We start from the raw sequence: 27,793 nt of genomic DNA, 5'->3' as shown, positions 1-27,793 counted from the left end.
CTCAAACTTTTGAGTAGAATAAACAAAAGCGGTCTGAATGCCAAAATCAAGTTGGCGTATCGTATGTGGGACCTCTATGAACTACCATCATTACGTGGGACTTCTTCAGACATATGGGCCATCAAAACAACTAACGCATTGGAAACTCCTCGTTTTGTCATCATCGCATTCCAAAGTACTACCACATCTGAAGATAGAACACAAGATATTACAAAATTCACAACTGCTGATATCAATAGTATTCGAGTATACTTGAATTCTGAAGTTTATCCATATGAGCGTTGGAATTTGAATTTCGATAAAAAACTTGATGCTCCTGCTTATTATGCTTTTGAGAGTTTCCAGCGAAGTTATTATGATAAAGATATGAGTGAACCTCTGATGGACATTGGACAATTTAGAGAGAATCCACTATTCGTCATCGATTGTTCCCATCAACCGAATGCAACAAAATCATCAACTATTGATATAAAGATTGAGTTTGAGACGAGGAAGACCAAGTTTCCAGACAACACTAAAGTATATGCATTAATTTTGCATGATACAGTTTTAACATACAATGCATTGGATGGTTCAGTTCATAGCAGATATTGACACTTTTTTTTCACTCTATCATGTACTGTTTTATGATCTTTTTTTTTTTTTTTATTTGTAACTGACTTATATCATGTATTGTATTTTATATCATATTTATTGTTTTGTAATCATTTTCTATTGTATTTCATCAGATTTAAATAAATAAAACATGAAAATAATACAAAGTTTTTTATTTGACATTATTTATGATTCACAGGAACATACAGACTATCTAAAATAACTTCTTCCTCATAATCATCATTTTCGCGACCATCTTCAATTTCCTCTCGATTTTCATCATTCAATTCAAAGTGATGAATAATCCATTCTGGCAAGTATGGTTGGAGGCTATACAGGAATCTTCTTAGGTTCAGTTCAATCATAACCTCACAAAGTTGCCACAATTCCAATTCATTATCCAAAAATTTGTTGCAAACTTCTGCACCACTCCAATAGTTCTCAGCATCACGAAGGCATAATTCGATTTGTTTTTCATCATAGCATACACTCATATCATAAACGCTTGCATGTTCGGCTCCATCACCCAACACCTTCAATTTAGACGACAAATGTTGAACCGATGATTTGAGATCTACAATATCGACCCAATCTTGACTTGCGTACTGCATCCACATCTTTAAATGGTGGAACTGAAATCGAACAAAAAAAAAAACAATAAGCAACCTCCAATTTTTCAGTGATATAATACTCACATTCCCATTTTACTTGTAGTTACAAAGTGAGTGTATTCAACTAAGTTAGTAATGTTTATATTTCCATATAATTATCATCTAATATATGAATATTAATAAAACAATAAGAAATTCATTATAATTACTATTATTATTCAATCATATTGAATTTGACTAGAGTTATCGTTTTCACACCAAAAAAAACTTTGTAAGCTATGACCTAAAGAAATTCACTATAAATTATTACTATTATTCAATCATATTGAATTTGACTAGAGATCGCGTTTTCATGCCAGCAAAACTTTGTTGGCTCTGTCCTAAATACATCATCGTATATTTACCACCTGATGAGTTGATACAAGATATATCGTCATCACTGAATTGCAACGAAATACGTTTTGGTAGCCATGTTTTAAATAATTTATCATTGCTCACATCTTGCAAAGTTAATAAAATTGATTTACCAAATCGTGTAGAATAAGTTGACATATTTTTAATTATGTACACTTCATCAATTGGCAATGATGATAAGGCCTTTTGCTCTAGTATTTCAACCTCCTGTACAATCAAATTATTAATTTTATTCAAGTCTACTTTTGAAACGGACATGATGAAAATATATATGAAAATATAAACAATTTCCAACAGACAAATACACTCACCGTCTTCCTTCTATTACGAACTGAATAACACTCTACCAATTGCTAACTGCTGCAGATATATTCGTCTACTGATTTCATAGTGTGCCAGGCATTTCTTTTATATTAAACAGTGTGAGTCACCCCCACCATGAAACCGTGAAAGATTCACATTGCTAGTTGCTATCCACTAGAGATGCCTGACGTCACAGCCAAGCCCATCTCCCAACTTGATGCGATAACAGTTGCCGGTACGAGCAAGCAGTGGTCGTTGCGGTCTCGGAGAGGGTAGACGCTAGGCAAACAGTCCTCGGCTGCCGTTGTGTCACCATGGATAGCGGGGCTAGAGCGAACCTTCATCGCTTCAGGAGAGGTGAGGGCAGACCGATGAATACGCATTACTCTGCCACACGTCGTGGAGTGAACATGTCGCTCTCTAGCCGTTGAACGGTTATTGCTGTGACGTCACTCCACTACTAACTTGGTGCCCTAACACCGATGGAGCATTTATTACTTGGAGGATCTTCGAAGTATGCAGACGTATGTTTGTACATAGACAAACAAGCACATGATGAAACCCTGTACCGTGCATTCTCCTACACACACACATAAACACACAAAATCTCATATGAAAAAAAAATCTGAACGATCCATGCACCAGACACTTCAAGGTCACAACGCCTTGACTTCACTGCACAACAAAAAAAACTTCACCAAACAACAACCAATAAAAAAAGCAATTAATACGTCATAGTGGTGGGGGGAGGCCGAGAATCAGCTGTAAACAACTACTTTCCATATTATGAAGGTGTCGTCAACATATCTCAACCAGACTCGAGGTTTCTTGTGGGCTTCTTCAATGGCCAGAGTTTCAAACCACTCCATATATATGTTGGCTATGACTGGTGAAAGTGGCCATCCCATTGGCAGTCCCTCATCTTGTGTAAAGAATTCGTCCTTCAGTTGGAAATAACAGTTTCGTACACAGCATCCTAGTAATTCCATAATTACTTCTATAGGTAGATTCGTTCTCTCTTTCAGGTTCCCGTCTTCGGATAGCTTTCTCTTCGATAGCTTTCTCTTCGACCGGAACGTTGGTGTAAAGGCTTTCCACGTCGAAACTAATTAGTTGATCTTCCTGTGTAACCTCAATTGACCCTAGTATTTCGACAAAATGCCTTGAATTCTTCACAAAAGACGATGTTTTTCCTTGTAATGGTTGTATTAAGGGAAGTAAAAATCTAGACAAGTTTTGAGTAGCCGAATCTCTGGAGCTGATGATCGGTCTAAGCGGAACGTCCTTCTTGTGGATTTTGGGTAGACCATACAAGTGAGGGGGCTTACTGTGGTGCGGTGTTAGCCATGATCTTTCCTTGTCCGAAAAATAGACTTGGTGTTTTTTCAAAATCTGGTACAACTTCCTTTCGATTGATGCAGTAGGGTCCCGTACGATCTTTGTGTATCGTCCCTTCTGCAGAACCTCTTCGATCTTCTGTTCGTAGAGAACGGTATCTATTACCACAGTAGCGTTTCCTTTATCTGCAGGTAGGATCTTGATGGTGTTGACTCTACGTAGGCCGTTCAGAGCTCTACGTTCTTCCTTGCTGATGTTTGATGTTGGAACTGGTTCTCGATCCAACTGTTCTCTAATTTTCCATCTGAACTCTTCTGCCTCGGTCTGGTCAATGAGGGAACTGGTGGATTCCACTGCAGTAATTATCTCCAAAGTGGGCACAGATGTTGGCGTAATGGCAAAATTCAGGCCTTTCCTCAACAAGGATTCCTCTATTCCCGTGAGCGGGCGGGAACTCATGTTGATGACGTTGGTGGCTTCATAGTTGTCCTGTTTTCGGTCTGTAGTTGGGCATTGTTTCCTCACTAACTTCCCCCACTTTCTGTTGTGGGTATTCTCCATGTCTTGGCGGATCTTCAAGCACGTGCTTTCAATCTTGGCAAAGATTGGTCCATGATCATCTTCCAATGTCTCTCTTCTTATTTCTTCGAATCGTTCTGTGGCATCCTGCAGCAAAGTTGACCTCTTCCAACGGTGATAATTGATTTGAGACCTTATCAGTGCTCGGCTGGCGCGTTCCAATATGCGTTTAGCTCTCTCTCCTGGTTATTTCAGGTTATTTCACTATCATTTCATTTCAGGTTTATTGTTGCTTAATATAATTGTTATTTTCAACTATTCTTTTTTAATTATTCTTTTTTACTTGTTTCAGGGATTTCAAATCATTTTATATAGTAGACAATGGAAGTCCGAACTAGTGAAATTCATCACGAAACATTGTCAATCACCTTCAAACAAAAATTATATAACACATTGAATGCAAAAAAATAACTACTTTTTAGATTCGCCACGAATAATTATAAGTATGTCATTTGTTTCAGATTACAAAAAAAACAAAAAAAAAATGAAGAACATCAGAAGAGACAGTCACTCACAACTTTTTAAGTAAAATTTTCTAAGATAAAATATATATTCGTAGAATGATATGACAATGACTCTGTGACTTCCGAAAATATAGCAACATTGGTGTAGGCCCAGTATACCGGGTGATTCTCTACGGTAGCTCACCCCTATAACTTTTTTATTATTGGAGATAGAAAAACGAAATTTGGGGGTTGTGTATTATAATTCAATTCACATTTTTTGACATATTTACTTGCTTTGCTGTACTTCCGGTTTGAACGGAAATAACCCCAACTTTCGATTTTTAAATAGGACATCCTATATATTTTTACTTATTTCGATCGAGAATGACATTCTAAATAAAACAATACTTCACTTTTCAATATTTGATTACCATTTTTATTCCAATTTATATTTTTTGATCTAGAATGCCATGGATCGTGTAATTCGCTTCGTTCTTGATCAAGTAACATGGGAAAACTGCGACTTTGAGGCTTATGACTTAACAGTGGATTCAAGAATTATTTCACATAAACTTTTCCAGTTAAATTGATTTTTTCAAATGGAAAGGAGGTGGCTTGTCGGCTTTTTGTGAAAGATAATTTTCATACAAATAATTTGATGCCACACACTTTCACTTTATTTTCTCTAGTTTTCTGAATCATTGCAAGAAAGTCGCAAATAAGTCCATTAAGGTTATAATTTTTCAAAATGGCCTCCTCCTTGATCACGGCAAAGTTCAACTTTTTCAATTGTTGTGTGCATCACATTGATTAGCTGTTCCTCAGTGATGTTCTGGAATGCCACCCCTCACTTTATGCTCTAGTTCTTCACGAGTAGTTGATGTTGTATTGTAAACCTGATTTTTTATTGTTCCCCAGAGAAAAAAATCTGTAAGAGCAGTGGATCTAGAATATGAAAAAGAAATAATGCATTTATGTAAAAATATGACAATTCAAGAATGTACCTCGCAGGCCACTGAATAGGTTCATAAGTGCCAAGACACTTTTTTGGGAAGATGTCATTCAGATGTTCTCTTACGACTTGAGAATTGTGAGGTGGCGCTCCATCTTGTTGAAAAAAGATATCAACTTGGTTAGCCAGTGGCAAATCTTCAAAGAAATCATTAATTTTATTTCTAAGGAACTGTAGATATCTTTCCGCAGTCAGTTGTCCGTCGAAAATTATTGGCCCCAAAAGTTTTCCAGCAATTGAAACCAAATTGCTCTCGAGAATTTCCTTCTTGCATCATATGTAAATTTGTTTGAGACCAGTACCTTTTATTATTCCTATTAAACATACCCAAGTTGGTGAATCGGGTTTCATCTGAATAAATAACACACACATGTTGGAAAACACACATCTTCTCTGTATTTAGTCAAAAATCAACTGCAATAAGTCAATCTTCGGTTGTGATCGTTATCGTAAAGATGTTGGTGTAGTTGGATTATATGTGTGATTATATTTGTGAAGAATTCTCCAAACGGACGAATAACTTATATCACACTCAGAAACAATATGGCGAATTGACGCCGTACAATTCACCAAACAAACATAGGCCAACACGTCTACTTCTTTTTCTTCACTGACGATGAAGTTATTGGCATTTTCTTCTGGTTCATTTCGCATTTTTCTTCCAGTTCTGGAAAATAATACCAAGTGGGATGGCGACGATTAGGGAACCTCTGAGCATAAATTCAAGCTGCATCGGTTGCATTCTTTTTTGTTCCTCCGTAAATTAGCAACATGTCAATTTCCTCGTTTCTAGTATAATTTGCCATATCTTATTATAAACTACACAACAAATAAACTTTTAAAAGTGATAGCATATTCATCAGCCGATTAGCCTATTTGTTTAGGTAGTCCTAGCAACATCTTCAATTGTTTGTCACGGATAACTAGAATAACAGTGCATAAGTATACCCAATACATATTATTTGTTATTAGGTTTGATCGTTTCTTGCAATTATTCCGAAAAGTTGAGAAAATAAAGTGAAAGTGTGTGGCATCAAATTATTCGTAAGAAAATGATCTTTCACTAAAAACCGACGAGTCACCCCCTTTCTGTTTGAAAAAATCAAGTTAAATGGAAAAACATATCAGCGACTGTGAAATAATTCTTAAAACGACTGTGAAGTCATAAGCCTCAAAGTCGTAGTTTTTCCATGGTACATGATCAAGAAATGTAGCGATATACACGATCCATGGCATTTTAGATCAAAAAATGAAAGTTGGAAAAAAATATTTTGTTAGTCAAATATTGACAAGTGAAGTATTGTTGGATTTAGAATGTCATTCTCGATCGAAATAAGTAAAAATATATAGCATTTTCCCATTTAAAAATCGAAAGTTGACGTCATTTCCGGACAAAACCCGAAGTACGGCAAAGCAAGTAAATATATCAAAAAATGGTAATTAAACTATAATACACAACCCCCCCCCCCATGTCGTTTTTCTATCTCCAATAATAAAAAAGTTATAGGGATGAGCCAACTCAGAGAATCACCCGGTATATCTATATATGAGGAGGTCACTTCGTCTACCTGATTCATATGAAAATTTGATATGTGGTGGAATCGACCGATATTTGATGAAAATTTATAACGCATTCAAGAAACATTTCAGTGTGAGTTTTTCACCAAACCATTTTACAAAAAAGCAACTTGTGTTTCGCTGTACAATAGCTCCTTCAGGCGTGTTTTCACTCAAGGACACGCCTGAAGAAGCAAAACTGTTCAGTAAAAATCTCACAATAAAGTGTTTCTTGTATATGAAAATTTGAAATCAAAATGGTTCACTCCTCTCTTGATAATCTGATACTCTGTGTTCACCTCTGCATATATATAACAAACCAAACTCGTTTAAGGGTCTCGTAGGATCGGAGGTTAGGTCCGACCTTAAGATGTAGATGATATTGATTCAATGCTGAGTCCGAAAGGAGAAAAACTCAGATTGATCGATAGTTTTACTGAAATTACCGAATGGAATAATTAGAAATACTTAACTTAGGCTCATGTTACTTCAAAATTGTACTCTGATTTGCAATCTTGATAAGGTAAGTGTTGTAACAAGTATACTTGAAAAGACTAATAAATATCATTCAACGAAATCTTCAACGTGGTCTTATCAAAATGCATTTGTACGATGAAAAAAAAATTACATGTCTTTTTTCTGAATCTTAAGAAGCACAGCTGCCTATCAGAAACATATAGTGTGGTTAATTGAGTGTGCAATATATGGATTTTTTTATACAGATAGTTCCGAAAGTTGCGTTCCATGCATCTCATTGTCCGATTATAAAATTGACGAAGAGTAGATCGCAACACACTTGCTGGAATATTTCTGTAATTAAATCGTATCGAATTTTCAAGCTCCTCAGCATTATTAAATGGTCGATCCTTGTAAACCTTTTGTTTTAAATATATCCATACAGAAATCTAATGGGGTGAGATCTGACGAACGAAAACGCCACCGTGTATCAGTATTTCGTCCTAATCATTTATCACTAAATTCTTCATTTCTCCATTTTTGAACAATGTCGTTCTTGAAAGCTCACATTGTCCTAAAAATCCGTCAGTTGGTACCTATTGTTGTGAACGCGGATTCGTCTCAAAACAGAATGTGTTTATGAAAATCATGTTGATCATCTATTTGTCCTTGAGTCTACATGCAGAAGTCATACCGTAAGTCATAGTCTCGTTCTTGAAACGTTCAATTGAACCTAGGCTTATAGACATGATATTTATTTTTTATCTTCTCAACAGAGCTTCGTTTTACACCTGTATAACTAGAAATTTCATGTGTGGATCTTCTAGAGTTTTCAACAAATTGTCTGAAGTACTTCTAATTGATTTCCCCAGTACATATAGTTTTGGTACGTTCATTTTTATATTCATAGTCTAAACACCCAGTCTGTTTGAAGTTATTTTAAATTCTGCTTACAGTGGGATGGTGCACTTGTTTATCTGGATGACGTTCATTGAATATATCTGCTGCTTCAGGCACTGGTTTATAGTTATCTCCACAAATTAAAACTAATTCTGCCTTCTCGGCTAACGTTAACTCTCTTGGAGGAGGCATTCGAAATCAAATAAACTCAATAATAAAAATAATAATTATTCAAGAATATCACAAAACTGTTATATTGTTTTCTTTCAACCTTCAACAGTTTTAATAGGATTTCATGTTTGTCGATTAATTTCTACAACTTTTTAATGAACATTTCAAAAACAAAACGTTTACATTGAATAAACGTTTTTGAATATGCATATTATCATTAATGATGTTTTTTTACCTTGTGGAAAATATGGTTTGCGAAATTTTAAATTTAACCTAAATATCGTTGCAACAAACATAAAGTTTCTGATTTCCTAAAGAATTAAAAATCCAAGTTAATTTCACAAATAAAATGAATTTGAACAAAGTTATGCTCAACTGATTTGGTTGTGATTACTTTATGGAAGTACTGAGGGTGATCATAAAAAAGATACAAATTGTGACGCGTCGCACCGTGAGTAAAAATCGCTTCAATTTTTTTCCAATGGACGAGAATTGACCATTTTAGAGATTGTTGACGTGGTACCTTTCTTCTAATAAAACCGAAAACTGAATGAGAATATTCGAACTGAGCAATGATGTTCATTGTCGTACTGACATTTTTTGTCGTTTTTATAGACAAAAAATAACTCAACAAACCTTATCGGGTTGTTGGAATTGCCATATGGCAGATATAGTCTATCCATTCCCAATTGGAACGGCAATAAAAAGATGAGTACACTCATAAACATTTCTTGCCTGTGGCCCCTAGTCGCCCAGATAATTAGTAAACGTGCTATCAAATGTAGTTGAGGAGTAAAGGCTCGGCTAGCTGGACTGGCTGAATACTAATTTTTTGTAGTTTCGCAATATTTTCTTATCAGTGCCGTGTTTTCGTGGGGTTAGGTGAGGTAGTGAGTGGCAAACCGATTTTTGAATACTTTTTCTAGAGATCAATTACCCTAACACCAAACTGATATTTTTGCACTCAACGCGCGTTTCGCTAGCAAGGTTAGCATCTTTATGAGAAGCAAATTGAATATAAAGACAAGGGTTAGCTGTTTATATACCTAAATATACAAATTAATTTTTCAACAATAGATATGACTTTCTGGAGACCTTTTGAAACAAATGATAACATTACGCGTGAGGGATTTGTGTCAATCGACAGGGATCCGGAATTTGAAAATCAGGACTTACATGTTCAAGTTCAGCGAGTAATTTTAAATATTCATGAATGCTTGAAGAAGAAAAACTGTCACACTTCACAGAATGCTATTGTGAATAGAATATGCGACTTAAGGAAACTATCTCGTTCGACAGTTCTTCGAGTCATTAAAATAGGGGATGTCATTGACCATGCAATGAAACGAAAACAAAGGAATAAAAAATTCGCAAACGTTGATGGTGCTACAAAAGATGTGATTCAGCGAACAATTTATAATATATACCAAAAAAATGAAGTACCAACCTTGGAAATGATTTGGTATAAATTACTCGATATCCCGAATACAATTACAAATCTTTAGAAACTCTATGAGGGGTCTTATTGTCTTGTGGTTTCAAATAAAACAAATTGAACAAACGGATGGTCATAATGGAGTCGACACGCATTGTTCAACTCCGACAATAATATTTGAGGCGAATGAAAAACTACCGAGAATCCAGCAGACATATAATCTACCTCGACGAAACTTGGTTTGACACCCATGATGTTGTCAAATATGGCTGGGTAGACGAAACCAAGTATTGGGCTTTGAACACACCTTCTTCAAGGGGAAAACGTGTTATAATTTTGCATGCCGGGAATGAAAGTGGTTTCTTACCTAACGCTTTGCTTCTGTCGGCCAAAAATATAAAAGATTCGTCTGCTGATTACCACGAACATATGACTGCGGCTTCATTCGAAACCTAGTTCAGTGAGCAGCTTCTCCCAAATATTCCTCCAAACTCGGTTATTGTTATGGATAACGCTTCGTATCATTCTCGATTATTGACTACAATACCAAACAATAACACAAAAAAAACAATTATTGTTGATTTCATGCGAAATCATGACATACAAATACCCGAAAAGATTCCAACGAAAAAGGTATTACTGGCGACCACAAAAAAAAATAATTTAAAAAAAAATAATATTATTGATTCGATGTGTGAAACACGTGGTCATATTCTGTTACATTTGCCTCCATACTATTGTGTGTTCAATCCAATTGAAATGGTTTGGGCCACAATGAAAGAAAGCTTGCGGAAATGTAATCAGTCACCGACTTTGAATGCTGTAGTGCTTGACAATATAAGGCGAGTGGTGAATGAAGTAGGTAATAGTGATGTGTGGAAGAACTTTATAAACCACGTTATAAAAGAAGGGAAGAAATATCATGTGCAAAGTTCCATAAATCCGATTGTTATTCAACCCGATGATGATTTCACCTCATCCGAATATAGCGAAGAAAAATTTTGATTTTTCTAGCAATTTTGTTGGCCTCTATTATTTTGTAAATATATGTTTAACGAGAATTCAGTGTGATTATTTGTGTTTTCATTGTATTTTAGAGTTTCCAAGTTTCCATCATAATTACCCATGGTGAAAAAATTCAGTTGAGATAACTTTTTCATGGGGTGATCAATTGCTATGATTGTAAGAATAAGTAACTGAAAAACTACCACTGAAAAATAATATGCCGACGCCTATGTTGGCATATCATTTCTTGCTATTCCAATTGCTATTGGAAATACTATACAAAAGAATATTTCTAGAAATATCGACATTATCGTGTTTGTCTTCAGGAAATTGTGAAGTATTCGCCAGGAGCTCCAAAATGATGTGTCACAAGACCCTCCTTTCTATTTAATTTTTTCCCCAAATGGCACCCAGTCGCCATCTTGAAAGTTTGATCTCTCAATTTCACTTTGAAATAAAGTATTCATTCATTAATTTCATTATCCCAAATTTCAATTTTTTGAGTTGACACGTTCAAAAAATAAAAGAAGGGGCATTAAAGAAATGCACTGTATAAGCTTTTAAGGCTCACCTGAATTATCCCTGCTTCCTGCAACCTCAAAGGACAGCTTGTGGTGTATTTCGCAGTCGTGTGGTTGGAGACAAACGAATTAAGTACATCATCACCCTGTAAAATTTTGAAAAAGGGCAGTACATTTTTCAAAATTGAGTTATGCCAATGTACAGGAATTTAATGAAAAAACTTAATCCATGAAAATGTGTGAATATTATCTGAATCACAAACTGATTTCAATTAAATTCTACCTTTGAAATATCCGCCGTCCAAGCAGAAATTCCCAAGACTCTTTATTCTTCATAAAATGAAGAGGTCCAACTTTCTTTTGCTCAGTACTCGTTCAAAGTTGAGACTAATTCCAATACTGACGATAACTTTAAATTAGGCAAACGAAACTTTGGTTCAAAAAGTGACCGATGTAGCAAATTAGATACTATCAATGGGAAAAAAGGAAATCATAAATCAAGTTGGTGAAGCAAAGGTGAACAATTCATTTTTGTCTCAATCGCCAAATAAACATCCATCTGTAAAGACTAAAATCGCTTGCAAACACAAAGATTCCCACTATCACTGCAAAACCAACACAGATCCTGGACCCAACAGTCAACTCTATTGATGATTCAAAACGGATCTTAATGACGAAGAGTGTACGAAACGAAACTAACGAGGACATCTATACATTGTAGAGACACGCACGACCCAGAATTGCGAATTACTCAACAGAAACAGTGTGAAGGCTGAATCGATGAAGATGCAAATGGCAGGTTTTTTTATTAATGTGATTATATAATTCTAATGTTACCTGTTCAATTGCATCATCCGTTGAGTCATTTGCCCGAAATCAGTATTATTTTTTCGATAGAAATTTGGATGTTTCAAGGTACCTATCTATACGTTTTTTAATAATTTTCTACAGGAAATTTGCAAAGTTTGACAAAAGGGATACCGACCTATAAGTTCGTCACGTTTTCCCTATCACGGCTCTTACGTAAAGGGTTAATTATTAGATACTTCGAAAATTTCTGGTACTAACCCTTTTGATATAATGAGACTGATAATCGAAGCAACAGGTTGTGCAATTTTTTTGATATTTCTTCAATGGTTGCCACACGTATTACATCCATATCAATATTTTTTTTTTATTTTCAAGGGTGGATATCGATTCAATTATTTCATTTCATTGGTTTCTTCTATATACGAGTATTTTGAGTTAGATAAGCCAGTTTTTCATTGTTTAAGGAAGATTTATTTTTTTGTATTTCATTGGGGAGTTTTGAACTCACTTCGTTCTCTAATTTTATTACATTTTTATTGTAATCCTTTTGTAAATTCATATTTGATATCTCTTTGTTCACTTTCCATAAATTTGTTGTCGAGTTATCATTTTGATTCATTTCGTGTGGATGAAAACTTTATTTGCAGATTCACTTTGGTAATCTTTGTATTTTTTCATGTTTTGATAAGAAGGATATTTTTTCATTATCTGATAGAGTTCAAATTTTCAATTAGTTGATTTTGTTATTCCTCTTGTACTAAAACAAATTTCAGTTCATTTCTTTTGATTTTGACAGTTTTAGTGGATTTCTTCGATTTGTTCGCTAAATATTTCTGCAACAATGTTAACATCGGTATTTAGTCGAATAAATTTCTTGTATTTGAATGTTTTGTATTTCTCTAGATTTTTCATTTGTTTAGTGTAGGGTAGGATTATTTGGGAAATAGGAGTGAAATGATCATTGATGTTCATTTCATATATCACTAGCGACCCTCCCCGGCTCCGCACGGGTGCAGTGCTGATATACATACAAACGCGTGTGATCACTGCTGATCATAAAGTGCTATAGGGCCGCCGCCCCCTCCGACCGGTACCCCCACAATCCATAAGAAATGGTATACCATCGCGGACTTTTTTGTACACCTTGTTATGGCGTACAATACTGTAATATATTATTTTGATCTATCTCGTAGGGTTCAGCCAATGTAGTGCCAAAAAAAAGTGTTTATTTACAACATTACATTAAAAACCTCTGAAAGTACAATGTTTATCTACTATATTATACATGTTATTTACATATAAACCTTCTTCCTGAATCACTCTATTAAAAAAAAACATCAAAATTCGTCGCTTAGTTTTCAAGATTTAGGCATATATAGGAATAGACAGCGGGAAGAGACTTTGTTTTATAGTATGTATTGACTAGCTGGTTAGGTTAGGTTAGGTCCAAAGTGAGTGGGCCTATTCGACCTTCCGCCGTAACCTGCAAGGGTTTATTGTGGCTCATACCTATTCACACTCGACCAAATAAACCCAGCTTCTTAACGAAGCCAATTAGTTTGTATAGTGAGTGGTCTTTCAGGTCAGATGGTAACCGCGTACGGCTCTGTCGAACTCTAAAAACCTGATTCGGTCCTCAGCGGGGTAGACACAAAGTATATGCTCTGCTGTTTCATCGTTAATGAGGTAGTCGAATAGTCAATGTGCAAGATTCCCACCTTGATACCCGCTACAACCTTCCCATATAAGGGTTTTTGCACGTCAACTACACCTGACGATGCCTTAGGTTCAACCATGCAGGGTTTTTTCACCTCTGGTTTTGGTCAATCATCACTTGACAGCAAACGTTTGCTAACCTGCTCATGGGGGGTTTGTTCCTCCACCTGAGACAGATTCTGCGTACGCCGCTCAAGGGTGGTTTTATAAGGTACCCTGTTCTTGAGGAGATGGCTCAGACGTTTCCTGGCTGCACCATCAAACCTTTTTTTTGGTCCAGATTTTGGATCAGGAGTTGGGGAGTTGAGAAGCTCTCGCTAGTGAACTAAATTTACAGGGAGGTCAGTTGTAGTCGTAAGCTCGACATCCATCTCCTCTATAGACTCAGCGTCTGGAATAATTTTTAAGTTTACTCTGTCCATAAAAGTCCCACGAGTAGGGAAAGAAGGTCAATCACGGCAGAGCCCCGCATTACCGTGATTAGGCGATGCTACGACGAGAGGGCTCCCGGTATCTCGAAGGTTCCGTAGAGACAGCTGATAGGCTCAGTGTCATTCATCCTCTCGGAACATATACACACACCTTAGGATTAAGCCATCATTGGGATGCCATTCAGTTAGGGAATAACAGGCTACGTGGAAGCAGGCAACCTATGGCCGGTTTGCTCAACCCCCACATCCCAAGCCGATGCACTCGCCAAAAACAGCATGCAAAGGGGTTTGAGCAGTGAAAGATGAACAAGGACAGCTAACCCCCTATTGACAAGCTGACCGGGCAAACGTTTTGCCTAATAAATTAATTCTAGAGTTTCTAGGGTAAAAAGTGTGTGTCAGAACAATTATACTTGCAAATAATATCAATTCCTTAATGCTATAGTTACAATACTTTTCGTTTGACCATGTTCAGCATTTTCCTAAAAAGGGCAAGAAAAATATTTCAAATAACTATAAACCATTGTTGTTCCCTGCAAGTGGCAATCGATGGATATCTCTCGAATAATTTCACCATCAACGCTGATGTTCCTCAGGGATCCATGTTGACTCCGACCCTCTTTTCATTGTATATCAACTACTTATTAGAAAAAAAAATAATCCAATAAATTGCTTTGCTGACGACAGCACACTTGTCTCGTTATTCAATTTGGATTCCAGGACATCGGCTACGGAGGCACATCTTCACCGGCAGCATGAGGTAGCATATCTTAATGAGGATCTATAAGTGATTACAAATTGGTGTGAAAGTAGGTACTCAGGTTCTATTCAATGTCACAAAAACCCAGGCATCGGTTATCTCTAAGAAGATAAATGTCTTCGAACCGGATATAATGATGTCAGGTCAGACAATTCCGCTTTCTGCTGTTGGTGGTTAAAATGGACACCAATATGTCTTGGCACAATCATGTCTCTGGAATTGCAAAGGCTGCTTCTTAAAAGCTTGGAACACTGTTCCGAACCAGAAAACTGTACACACCTCAGCAACTTTTGAACCTTTGGAGTATTGTTCTTATGTATGGAGCTCTGCCCCCAAATATACCCTTAAGTTGCTAGTTTCCCTCCAGAAAAGAGCCATTCGTCTGAATGGAGACGCGAACATCACGTGCAACCTCGATAGCCTGGAACATCGAAGAAAGGTTGGAGATTTGTCTCTCTTCTATAGATACTTACACAGAAAGTGTTCACATCAGTTATACCCGACGGACTGTGGCTGGTCATCGTTTTGAGGTGTAACTCAGTACACCTCGAACTTCACTGTTTAGGAACTCTTTCATCTGGATAACTGAATTCTCCAGCGATTCAAATCCAATGTGGATCGCTACTTCCGCAAAGGCACCGCTCTTAGAGCGCCTTCAGGATTTTCCAGTTGTGATTGTGTTTTGTCCTTTGAAAAAACTCAGAAACGGCTTGACCGATTTTTATGAAATTTTATATGTATATTCGTAGGTTTGAGAATGGGTTTCAATCCAGGAAAGGTGACGCCACCCTACCATTGGACAGTATCTGTAGATTAGAGAGGGTGAGTGTAAGCCCACAGCACTTATGCTACGTGTAACCGACCCATTGTACATCCGCCCGAGAAATTGTCCTCCTAGGTTATCATCCATCTTGTCCTTTCCAGGTAGGGGGACAGATCACTAGGAGACATCTTCTTTATGTCGGTAGCTGTAGGCCAAAACTCGCCAAACACGCAATCTCTTATTGATGATAACTTCGGACACTCGCATAGGACTCGCCTGATAGTTTCATCTTCCTGTTCACACATCCTACATAGAGGGTGTGTCCACTAGCCCCATATTATGGAGGTGTTTTCTTAGTTTTAGTTGACAGTGGCTAGTCAAAAATCCTACGAGATTCAACCTTTGATTTCAAGACAATCACCAGGATGGTAAAAATATTCAAGTAATGAATCCAAAATCTTGACCTTGTGGAAGATGATTTGCATCATCTTGTATAACCTTCTAAAATGACATCATTAAAATTATCAATTCAACTACAAATATTCTATTCACATACCTAAGCTTCCGATAATGGCGTGCCGCTAATGAATCTCCATAAGGAGAACTCAAATCAATTTTTGAATAAATAAAAAAAGACACAAAATGGACGCAATCAATAAATTATCAACCTAACGGATTCGAATACAAATCGTGAAAGAGAATATTTCTACGTTCTTTCTATCAAAATCGATTTTCAAGAATGAGAAATCAATACAGAAAGTATTGAAATTTTCAAAAACTATCTTCATTGGAGTTATACTTTTATATATTAACTATAGTCTATTTCAAAAGAGTGTAGAGTAATAAATCATGAAGTGTCATAAAATTTGCCTGAATTTCGTTGTCGTCCATGGGCGTAGGCAAATCTTAGGATTATTAAACTTAATAATTAAAGTAAATTAAAAATTACAGACATAGATAATAATAAAAGGCCATTTTTGGGAAGTAATTTGGTCTAAAACTAAGTACCTACATGTATTTAGGTAAGTAAAATTTCTTAAAAAAAGATTAAGATTAATTTTAGTGGTTCTTGTAAACTTATTTAATATGCAATTTGGGTTCATATACTTGAGCATGATTTCTCAAAAAAGGGTTAACACTTAGTTCCGAGGTGCCATGTCATTATAATAATCCCTTTTTGACCCTGCCCACCAATCATGCAATACCTATTAAACCCAGGTAATTAAGAAAAAGAGTTTAAATATATTGTAATGGTGTCTTAAACATTCGAGTTATAATAGTAATTGTTACTACACCAATTAAACGTACAGTGATATTGTGATATAGAAATAGTGAAAAAGTTATAAAATGGGGACATTTACTCCAAAGAAAAGAAGTGTAAAAAATTCTCCGCTATCTGTTTGCGAAAAAGTTATAATTTTAAATGTATATGATTGCATAAAACACGATCACCCTAGTTTGTCTGTGCAAGAAAGTGTTGAGCGATGTGCCCGAATGACTGGAATTGGACAATCCACGATTTTTAAATTATTGCGAGAAAGAAAGATATCAGGCCAGGTAAGTCCATGCAAGAGAAAATCAGGAAGACCAATAAAAACCTTAGATGAAGACACCAAATGTGACATTCGAAGAAAAGTTCATTCGTTTTATTTTAAAAAGGAAATACCCACTCTTGAAAAAATATTTATCGAGATAAGCCAAGATAACGATATTCCTTTGATATCCAGAAAACTTTTATGGAAAACTTTAAAAAGTATGAATTTTGCCTGGGAAAAGCACAATCGAAAGGCACTATTACTGGAAAGTGATGAAATTGTTTGCTGGAGACGAAAATATTTGACAACTATAAAGCAGTACCGCAGAGAGCAAAAGAAAATTTTTTATCTTGATGAGACGTGGATAAACGAAGGTTATATAGTCAAAAAAATGTGGCAAGATAAAAATATAACAAGTTCTCGCCAAGCTTTCATAGAAGGCCTTTCGACGGGTATTAAAGTGCCTTCGGGAAAAGGGAAGAGGCTTATAATTGCTCACATTGGAAGCGAAGACGGATTTTTAAAAGAAGGTTTGTTAAGCTTTGAGTCGTGCCGGACGAGAGATTATCATGAGGACATGAATTCGGATGTCTTCGAAGACTACTTCGGGGAAATGTTAAAATTTCTTTCAGCTGATTCGGTCGTGGTTATGGATAATGCAAGCTACCATTCAAGGCTCTTAGAGAAGGTACCAACTTCAGCTTGGAGAAAGCAAGAAATTATTAACTGGCTGTCAAATAAAGGTATTCAGTTTGAGACGAATTCAGTAAAGAAGGAACTACTAGCCATAGTAAAACAACATAAATCTCGCTTCATGAAATATGCCGTAGAAGATGTAGCAGAAAAGTATAAAGTAACTGTGCTGCGCCTACCGCCATATCATTGCGAATTAAATCCTATAGAACTTATATGGGCACAAGTTCAAGGATATGTTGCAAGGCACAATACCACATTTAAAATGAAAGATGTCAAGGTATTGTTTGATCAAGCCATTATGGAAATCACATCAGAAAACTGGCAAAAAGCAATCCAGCATGTTTTAAAAGAGGAAGATAAAATGTGGGAACTGGACAACTTGGTCGATCAGGTGGTTGACCCTATAATTATAACACCAGGGGATGATGACAGTTCTTCGGATGAAGACTATACTGATGTAGAATAATTTAATTGAATTGTAAATATACTGTAGCGGGATAAGCAATCTGGACAGAGACCAGTGTATCAGTGACAGTGACACTTTTGCTTAGGTTAGGGTTTAGAATTAAGGGTAGTCTGAATAATTATTTTCTCGGAAGGTTCTCGAAAATTATACCTAGTAATCTCTAGAACATTCAATTAGGGTATAAATAGAGTGTTGTTAAACGTTAAGGGAAGTTCACAGTTTTAGTATTGTTCAAGTGTCAAATTGTAATAACGTATCCAGTAAAGTTCTTGTCGTTTTTGTGAATAAATTGATTTAAAGTCCCCACAAGTGTTTCAATACGTAAAGTTCGTTCGTGTGTGTTTGTGAGTATTTCCCGATTTCGGTTCGTATATATTTTATTGTTACATTTTATATTTTTTTAATAACACTGTTCTGCTGTATTAAATTTTTATTTCCTTTAATATAATTTTTATGAATGCATATTCTTTTGGCAATTATCCCACTAGCGCGCCTCTGGCTCAGTATTTATCCGTCGATAACAATGGACAAATCCCTTAAAACAGGGTGATACCTACCTGCTCTTTATGAAACGACATAATTTTGCAATGCGGACTAGGGAAGTGACAGAATTTATTGACGGATCACCCTGTAGCGCTTTTGAATACTTAATGAGATTTTATTACTCTACACTCTTTTGAAATAGACTATAAACGTTTTTGTATAGTCTTTATACAAAAGGCTATACCTTTAATATATAGGATTGACAGTCTATATACAAAAGTTAGCGGGGTAAACTTAAAAGTTTGCCCTTCTACACTTGTATAAAGTTCTCCATTCTAATTTTTATATTTTTCAGATTGTGGAAGGTAACAAATACCAAAAAAAAGGTCGATGAAAAAACTGATTTTTTCCTCCACAAAAATGACTCGTTGAATACAAAGGTTATATTCTTCAATTATATTAATGTTACGGAATCCTATCCTAGTAACGCTAAATGCACACACACCGATTTTGGACGGCCAATTTTATACCGTCGTCCAAATTCCACTATGTAAACCACATGTGGGTACGGGACCTGGCACACACGCCGACCGGTGATGGCGTCGATCACCGGTAAGCATGTGTGCAAGGTCCCGTTCCTAAATGTGGTTCACAATTGGAATTTGAACGACCGGTATAAAATCGGCCGTCCAAAATCGGTGTGTGTGCATTTAGCGTAAGGCATATAGTATCGGCTTCCAACTGAAAGATGGCGTTAGCTGCACTCCTTGTTGAATCCCAATGAACTAAATGCATTGAACAATCTTGAAATTTTCAGACAAGCTATTTGTAAAAACGCTTTCAGTTGAAACTCATGGATTTTGCGACAGTTCAACTCGTACTCACAGAGCTTTTTTGCATGTGAAATCAGAAAACCAATTTGATGAAACGCATGTGAGACTTCTTTGCGCAAAGTAGAAGTAGAACTTTTGAAGGTTCAAACAGCTCCACGTTTGTAACTAACAACTACGCTTCTTTTGGCTAGGTTAGTTGGTAAAGTAAAGAGTTCATCAGCTGTATCTGTTGTTATAATAGTTTATTGGTGTGATTCACCATTGTTTCAGGGTGGTTAAATACCTTCCCTAATATTTTGTAGGTTTTCGTAGCAAATCGAGTTGTGGCTTCAAGAACTTTCAGGTATCCACAATTGTAAACTTGTGTTAACTGCTGAAAACGCTTCTTATCATATGGTGTGATACCTAACAGATGTTATAAAGAAAAGTATTGGCCAGAATTGCGAAAAAGCGTAGTTTATTGTAAATTAGTATTACATGATGCGATAATAAGTTTTCGTAAGTTTCCTAATTTGATAAGATTAGAGCGTATAGTTGCGTATTGTAAACGGTTCATAGATAATTGTGTAAAAAGAAATACGAAAGAAACGTCGTTTGTTCACGTGCAGCAGAAATTAGTAACGCTTCTTTATGTTTTGTAAAGGTAGATCAACACCAAAGTTTTTCTGATGAAATATCTACGATAAAAAATCATAATTTGGACAACAGAAAAAGTATGTCATCATCAATTCGTTAACGATTTTGACCCTTAGCGGGACGTAATTCAGCAAGAGAGACATTTTACGAATGAGTTCCTTGATTCATAGTGAATCCTAGGCAGATCGATCCAATTATGGAAGATTAGCCTATTCAACGAATAAATTCAGGTCCTTCATTTCTTACTACGGATGTAGACTATGCCAGACCTTTGTCGATTTAAGACAGACAAGGTGACACATCATCAAAAAGCTAGCTAATTTCATAAGGAATTTGGCCATGGCTGCTTCTCAAAGATGCGTCTGCTTCGCCTAGGATTTCTGTCAATTTACATTTTGACCTCAGAGATACGTCTAATCACTTACAATTAGTAGTTTCCCTGATTGATACCTCAATTTGCCGCAGTGTCAGCGCTGTAAAGGGTTCTTATCAACCTCATCTGTAAAGTTTGTTGTTTAGCCATCAACACTGTCAAATTTAGTTTAAAAATTAATTTTTATAGGAGTTAGATTAAAAAAAGAAGAGAAAATAGGTACATGTTTTTATATTGTCAGTTATATATTTTATAAGGTGAGTAAATACAAAACCACCGAATAAATGAAAATTTAACATTTTATGTTGACTTTGAGGTTAACTTTTAGACTTCGTATTGTATTATTGTTTGAGATTTAATCATGGACAACAAATATAAACGGGCACGTCATTCCGATGAAGAGTATGTCCCTTTCAATTTGGACGCAAGTTCTGAGGGCAGTAGTGACATTTCCAATATTGACGAAACTGTTCAGAGCAATATTCCTACAAGTGATCGTGTTTTGCGATATGCAGTAACAAAGGAGAAATCTGATACAGAGAACACTCAAATAACAAAACCTAATTTTATTACAGTGAATGAAAACGTGGTTGCGAATAGTAATTATGTGTCGAAAATGGGCAACAAGCTTTATGATTTCTTAGATTTTGTACAAGCCGTAAAAGGTGCTGCTCATAAAACCGAGGTCCTGCCAATGGAGCTACAGCATTTTTACATTTGAGAAGATTTTTGCTCACAATACAAATTAACTCGTACAGAGCCGAGGCCATATTTACATGATACAGAGGATCGTATAATATCACATATAAAAATGACTTTGATAGTCCATTATTTGATCTTAATTTTTCATCCGCCAAGATAACAAAAAATGGAAAACTGTGGCCACCCAAAAAACAAATAAAAGTTCTTGGAATTTTTTCGCAGAAGAAAGCCAATATAATAAAAAAATTGTCTAGAATTACGCAAAATCGGTTGCAATTCTGGAACACTCTTCCAGTTTCAGATGAGAACTGAACAAAATTTATATTTTTCTATTTGTATTCTAGTTTACTTTTGGGTTTATTTCCAGTATAAATATATAATTATTTTCTGAAATATTCTTTCAATATCCCACAAATTAGCATATTCTTACTGTATCACATCATTAATAAATTTTTTCTAGATGATTTTTCATTTATTATTCAATATCCTATCCAAGTCCATGTAGTAAGAAACAAAATCGAACGTTATCTCTTGATTAATCGGTAGCGCAAAGAGACGTATCTCAAATTTTTTTTCACAATTCCTTAGCCAATTAGCCGTATCTCAGTTCAAAACTAAAATAGTAGTTTATGTAAGACAAGTTAATTACCATGTCATTGTCGTCTCAATCTTTATTGTATTAACCCAAAAAAAAACATAAAAAAAATTGACTCTGAAGGTGCGGTTTCGGAATTCATTAAAATTCCTTATATCAAAACAAGAAAATTAGAGATACGCCTTTTTGGCGTAGCAGGGCAGTACTGTGAATTAATGTAGTTTGAATTGATCTTAGTCAAATTTTTGCACAATTTTCAAATTTTCAAGTCCATGCAATGTTAATGTTTTCAATGTTTTTTTCTCGTGAATTGTTCACATTACATACAATATCATAAGTTGCAATACGAAACAGTTGTTTTTCCCGCAACGGCGCCAAAATGAAGAGTTAGGTAGCGAACACTCACCTGTCTGAATTTCATATGGAATTACCTTTTCAATGCTGTGTCACACCTGAGTAATACTTTTCCCAATCACGACCAAGGGATGGGGAGAGAGGTATGACAGTTGATGTTACGAAATATATGTTTTGAAGAACACAAATGTTTTGAAGAATTCGTTTTCGGTGCCGGATCGAATCGAACCATAATTGTAAATTTCACCTCTTGTTTTTTGCATCGACAAAAAATCCATAATTTCCGACCCTGAAAATCCCCAGATATTAATTTTGATTGAAATCAGACCATAATAATTACAAATTTTGTCCGCCATCTTGGAGCTACCATATTGTTTTCTTGCATTGACAAACAAATCATAATTTTTGACCCTGAAAATCACCACTAATCAAGTATGAATCAAATCGGACCATAATAGCAGGGGAGCCCACGATGCAAAATGGAGATTTACTCGAGCGTCATTGAGACATTTAAGGTTGCAAAGCTTAGATGAAAAGAAGAAAAAAGTGTTTTAATAATATATACCTTTTCGTCGGTGGGGGAAGCTGCTATAGATTTTCAAATATGTAAAAAAATACTGTTGCATGGACATACTCGAGCGCGTCAGATATTGATAGCATCAATGTCCTACGTATTTTTAATAATGTTGGTATGTTAATCTGATCGTTTGCATGATGTGGGTGGTTGTACGTAAGGGTTAAAAGTGAAAAGAAAAAAATTTGATCGAGTGCGTCAGATTTTTTAAGGGAGTGTTGAGTGCAACAAAAAAAAAGTTCTCATTCAATAATCTGACGATTTCATTCATTGAACTCAATTAATTGAAATAGCTCAGGAAATAGCATGCAAATGAATAAATAATAAATATGTTTTTCAAGTAGAATATTTGTATTTATAAGAAAATAATTTTTAAAAATGCTCAGAAATATTTTTTTTTATAATCAATTGATTAATTAATGAAGAAAAGAGAAATGAAACTGCCTATGTTTCTTACCACTTTTATTTGTAACTAACATTACTGCAGTTTAGTCCTATAAGAACATTCTGAAACTTATACCGGGTGTCCCACATTTTATGTGACAGGCAATATCTGGTTTGTTGAAGGATATACACAAAAATGTTTCATACAAAAGTTTCAGGAGTTCATGAGAGCTATATTTTGATATAATTTTTAAATATACAGAGTGTTTGGTGTAGGTGCTACAGACCAAAATTCCATTTTATAAAATAGAACGCCCTGTATATCATTACATATTCAGATGCTACGTTAAATTCTGATATCATTTCATGTTTGGTTTTTGAAATTCGGTTACGGCGTTGTTGAGTTATTGCACTTTTCCTTAAATATAAAGTTTCAAAAAAACTTATTTACTCGTACACGAATCCAGTCTATATCTTTTATTAAATTGAACTAGACTACTACTGAATACAAACCATTATTCTCACTTCTACGATACGATATCGATATCAGTTGAATATAATATTGAAATTCTTGAGAATGTGACTAACTTGAGGGTGTATTGCTTTATATTGCACAATTTCATCAAGTAGCTTATGCTTGTTGATGCCATAGTAACAAATGTTGTTGAATTGTATCTACTTGTCAGTTCGATTCAGTGATTCTTTGCAAAACAGTAACTGTGTTCTTTGTGCGAAAACTCCAGTATGCCTTTCGCGTTTAGTCCAAGTGATTGCATTGATATGTTATTAATTTTTGGGGAATGTCAGAAAAACTGCCGTCAAGCACAACGTCTATACCAAGAACGTTTTCCAGACAGACCCATTCCGTCACGAATGACTTTTTCGAGAGTTGTAGAAAAATTGCGAACTGGGGCATTTCCTTCTACTATAAAGCATCGTCATCATACGAAATCTGTTAGAACTGAAGATTTAGAGATCAATGTGTTGGCTTATATTTATTATTCATCCACATGTTTCTATCCGTACTCTTGCAGAAGAAGTCGATGTGAGTAAATCTAATGTACAGAGACTTCTGAAAGAAAATAAATATCATCCATTCAAAATTCAGTTGGTACAAGGTTTGAAACCCACGGACTTTGAACGACGACTTGAATTCATTGCTTGTATTCAGGTAATATTACATGAAAGTCCTAACATATTCAGTCAAATTTTGTGGAGCGATGAATCGCGATTCCACATTAATGGAGTTGTGAATCGACATAACAATCACTATCGGTCTCAAGAAAATCCCCACTGGGTCCGCGAAAGTAATTTTCAAACTACTTGGGATATTAATGTATGGTGTGGATTGTTCAATGGCCGCATCATAGGACCTTACTTTTTCAATGAAAATCTCAATGGATTGCGATATTTACATTTTCTAGAAAATGATTTGATCCAGTTGATGGAAGATATTCCCATAGCAGAACGACAAGGAATTTGGTGGCAACAAGATGGTGCTCCTCCTCACAATTCACAGGTTGTTACTGAATATCTGGATAGAACGTACCCAAATAGATGGATAGGTAATAAGTGTCCAATTCGGTGGCCGGCTCGTTCCCCAGATTTATCACCGCTTGATTTTTTCCTATGGGGTTATTTAAAAGATATTGTTTTCACTACTCCCCCTTTGAATGTGGATGATCTGAAAATGAAAATTCGACTAGCGTGCAGTGATATTACGCCTCATATTATAAGAGTGACTTGTACGAGAGAAGTGATTCGACGTTTCGAAGCCTGTATAATATCTAATGGGCATCATTTTGAACAATTTTTATGACTTATTTCTAGGTACCTACCATTCTTATGAAATGATTTATCAAGTTATATTATTTACATTGTTATTAATTAAAGATTTGTTTTCGAATACACCTCTTTCAATTTCGCAATTGTTTCATATTCAAAATGATTCCTGACTGAATTCCACAACTCAAAATTGAAACCATTACTTCGAACACCCAAAATTTTGACTAATTTTCATGTGATCTGATGCAGAGAGAATAATTGTATGAGATATTTTAAAAAATAATTATTTTTTATTATAATACCATTATAATAGTCGTTCTCAAGACTTTACATTTTAAGCAATAACTCAACAACGCCGTAACCGAATTTCAAAAACCAAACATGAAATGCTATCAGAATTTAACGTAGCATCTGAATATGTAATGATATACAGGGCGTTCTATTTTAAAAAATGGATTTTTGGTCTGTAGCACCTACACCAAACACCCTGTATATTTAAAAATTATATCAAAATATAGCTCTCATAAACTCCTAAAACTTTTGTATGAAACATTTTTGTGTATCTCCTTCAACAAACCAGATATTGCCTGTCACATAAAATGTGGGACACCCTATATATTGTATAAATTTGAAAATGTCCTCATAGGACGAAACTGCAGTAATGTTAGTTACAAATAAAAGTGATAAAAAACATAGAAAGTTTAATTTCCTACCACGTAGTAACGGCTACATACATCAATTAATTGAGTAATTAATCTTCATCTTCATCACGAACGAGTCTCTGTGATCAGCTGTGATGGCAACAGAATTCAGAGTGGGGACGGAGTGAGAGAGTAATAGATAGAGAAAAATTGAATAGAGAATAGAGGAATAGAAACTCGGAGAGGGAAATACAGTGTGTCAATTTGAAAACTTCCCACCCTCAATATCTCCCTTCCAGTACATAATATGAAAAAATGGTCAGACAGGTCAACTTTATTTGCAAGGGGGACACTCTGAATGAATATTTTCAACCCTCGGGGTTCAACCCCCTAGGAGGGGTGGATGTTACCCTCAGAATTTCAAATGGAAAGGGGGGTCAAGTGGCACATCATTTTGAAGGGCATTCAATTCTCTTGCCAATGATACCTTTTTCATTAGTTTTTGATGAGCAGTTTTTGAACAATAACGTTCCAAACAAACGGTGATTAGAAGTGAATAAGAATAAATGATTAAAACTCGCCCGCACTAGATGTTTGGTATTCAGGTTGGTATTCAAAACAAATGATTGTAATGGATTATTGGAAAAGGTGAGCATCGTACTAGGTAGCATCGTTCCAACCCTTGAGTAATATTCGAATTCGTGGATGTGAGAGGAATGTAGAACTACTTAGTTAACGAAATACGCATCGAGTGCAAACAAAAAATACTAAATTGCAAAATACAAATTTCAACCATCTTGTTACGCTTTATCTGATAATATGTTCAAAATGTTGTCCATTCTGCTCTAAACAGTAATACAGTCTGTTTTCGAACTCCTCTCGAACATTTTGGAAAACTTCACCACTAATTGACCGGCATGCTGCTGTAATTCGTCCTTTGAGGTCATTCATATCAGTGGGCTGTGTTTTATAAACGACAGATTTGAGATATCCCCAAAGAAAAAAATCTAATGGAGTCAAATCCGGTGATCTCGGTGGCCACTCAATTGATCCCCTTCTGCCAATCCATCTCTCCCGGAATCGCTCGTTCAACCATTGTCGGACGGGGCGAAAATAATGAGGTGGCGCACCGTCCTGTTGGAAATGTAACAAATCTTCCTGCAACAGTAAATTACCGTGTGCATCAATTTGAGTTTCGAGCTCGTGAGTTATAAGTGGATCGATAGGTGCTTGAAGCATATCTAGGTACAGATCACCATTCAAGTTTTCTTCAAAAAATAAAGGTCCGATAATGGCATTTCCAAGAATACCAGCCCAAACATTAACTTTTTGTGGGTGTTGTGTATGTCCTTCTCGAAAATTGTGAGGGTTTTCGTCACTCCAATAGCGACAATTTTGCCTATTAACATTGCCATTCAGGAAAAATGAACATTCATCACTGAAACAGATATTGAACAGAAGATTAGGTAAAGCATTGATTCGAAGAGTCATGATTTCACAGAATTCTATTCTTCTGTCATAATCATCCTCATGGAGCTCGTGGAGAATCTGCATTTTATATGGATGAAATTTGTGCATTTTCAGTGCTTTCCTTACAGTCTCGTGTGACATTCCCGTCTGTTCTGCTACTGATCGTAAGGAGCTAGTCGGCTCTGCAGCAAATGTTCCCAACACCTCCATTTGAGCATCCTCATTCAGTACTCTGGGGTTATTCCTTTTTTTATTCTTCACCGAACCAGTTTCGGAAAACTTTGTCACCAAATCAAGCACATACCGGTGACTTATATTAAGATTTGGATTTCTTTCATTAAAAAGAGATGCCGCCCTTCGTGCGCACTTGCCCACCTCTCCATAAATAAAAATTATTTCAATTCGGTCTTGGATAGTGTAAACCATTCTTACAATTTATACACT

At 35.7% G+C, this 27,793-nt stretch overlaps 1 protein-coding gene and 1 long non-coding RNA gene across 4 annotated transcripts in view; one reads left to right on the top strand and one right to left on the bottom strand.

Annotated features, from left to right (window-relative positions):
- Pgant9 (Polypeptide N-Acetylgalactosaminyltransferase 9) overlaps window positions 1-27,793 on the top strand; it is a 179,130-nt gene that overhangs the window by 104,282 nt on the left and 47,055 nt on the right. The gene's annotated exons all lie outside the window — the stretch shown is intronic.
- On the bottom strand, window positions 613-2,739 carry LOC141482529 (uncharacterized). Its single transcript, XR_012465578.1, has 2 exons — window positions 1,290-2,739; window positions 613-1,226 (listed from the first exon to the last, which is right to left on the bottom strand). It is a non-coding gene; the product is annotated as an uncharacterized lncRNA (long non-coding RNA).

The sequence above is a fragment of the Leptinotarsa decemlineata genome, unplaced genomic scaffold, assembly GCF_025532065.1.
Source record: "Leptinotarsa decemlineata unplaced genomic scaffold, Ldec_3_MD MMD2_tig00001393_RagTag_RagTag, whole genome shotgun sequence".
Taxonomy (NCBI): domain Eukaryota; kingdom Metazoa; phylum Arthropoda; class Insecta; order Coleoptera; family Chrysomelidae; genus Leptinotarsa; species Leptinotarsa decemlineata.
The sequence above is the reverse complement of the archived record's forward strand: the minus strand, read 5'-3'. Positions and strand labels throughout refer to the sequence as shown.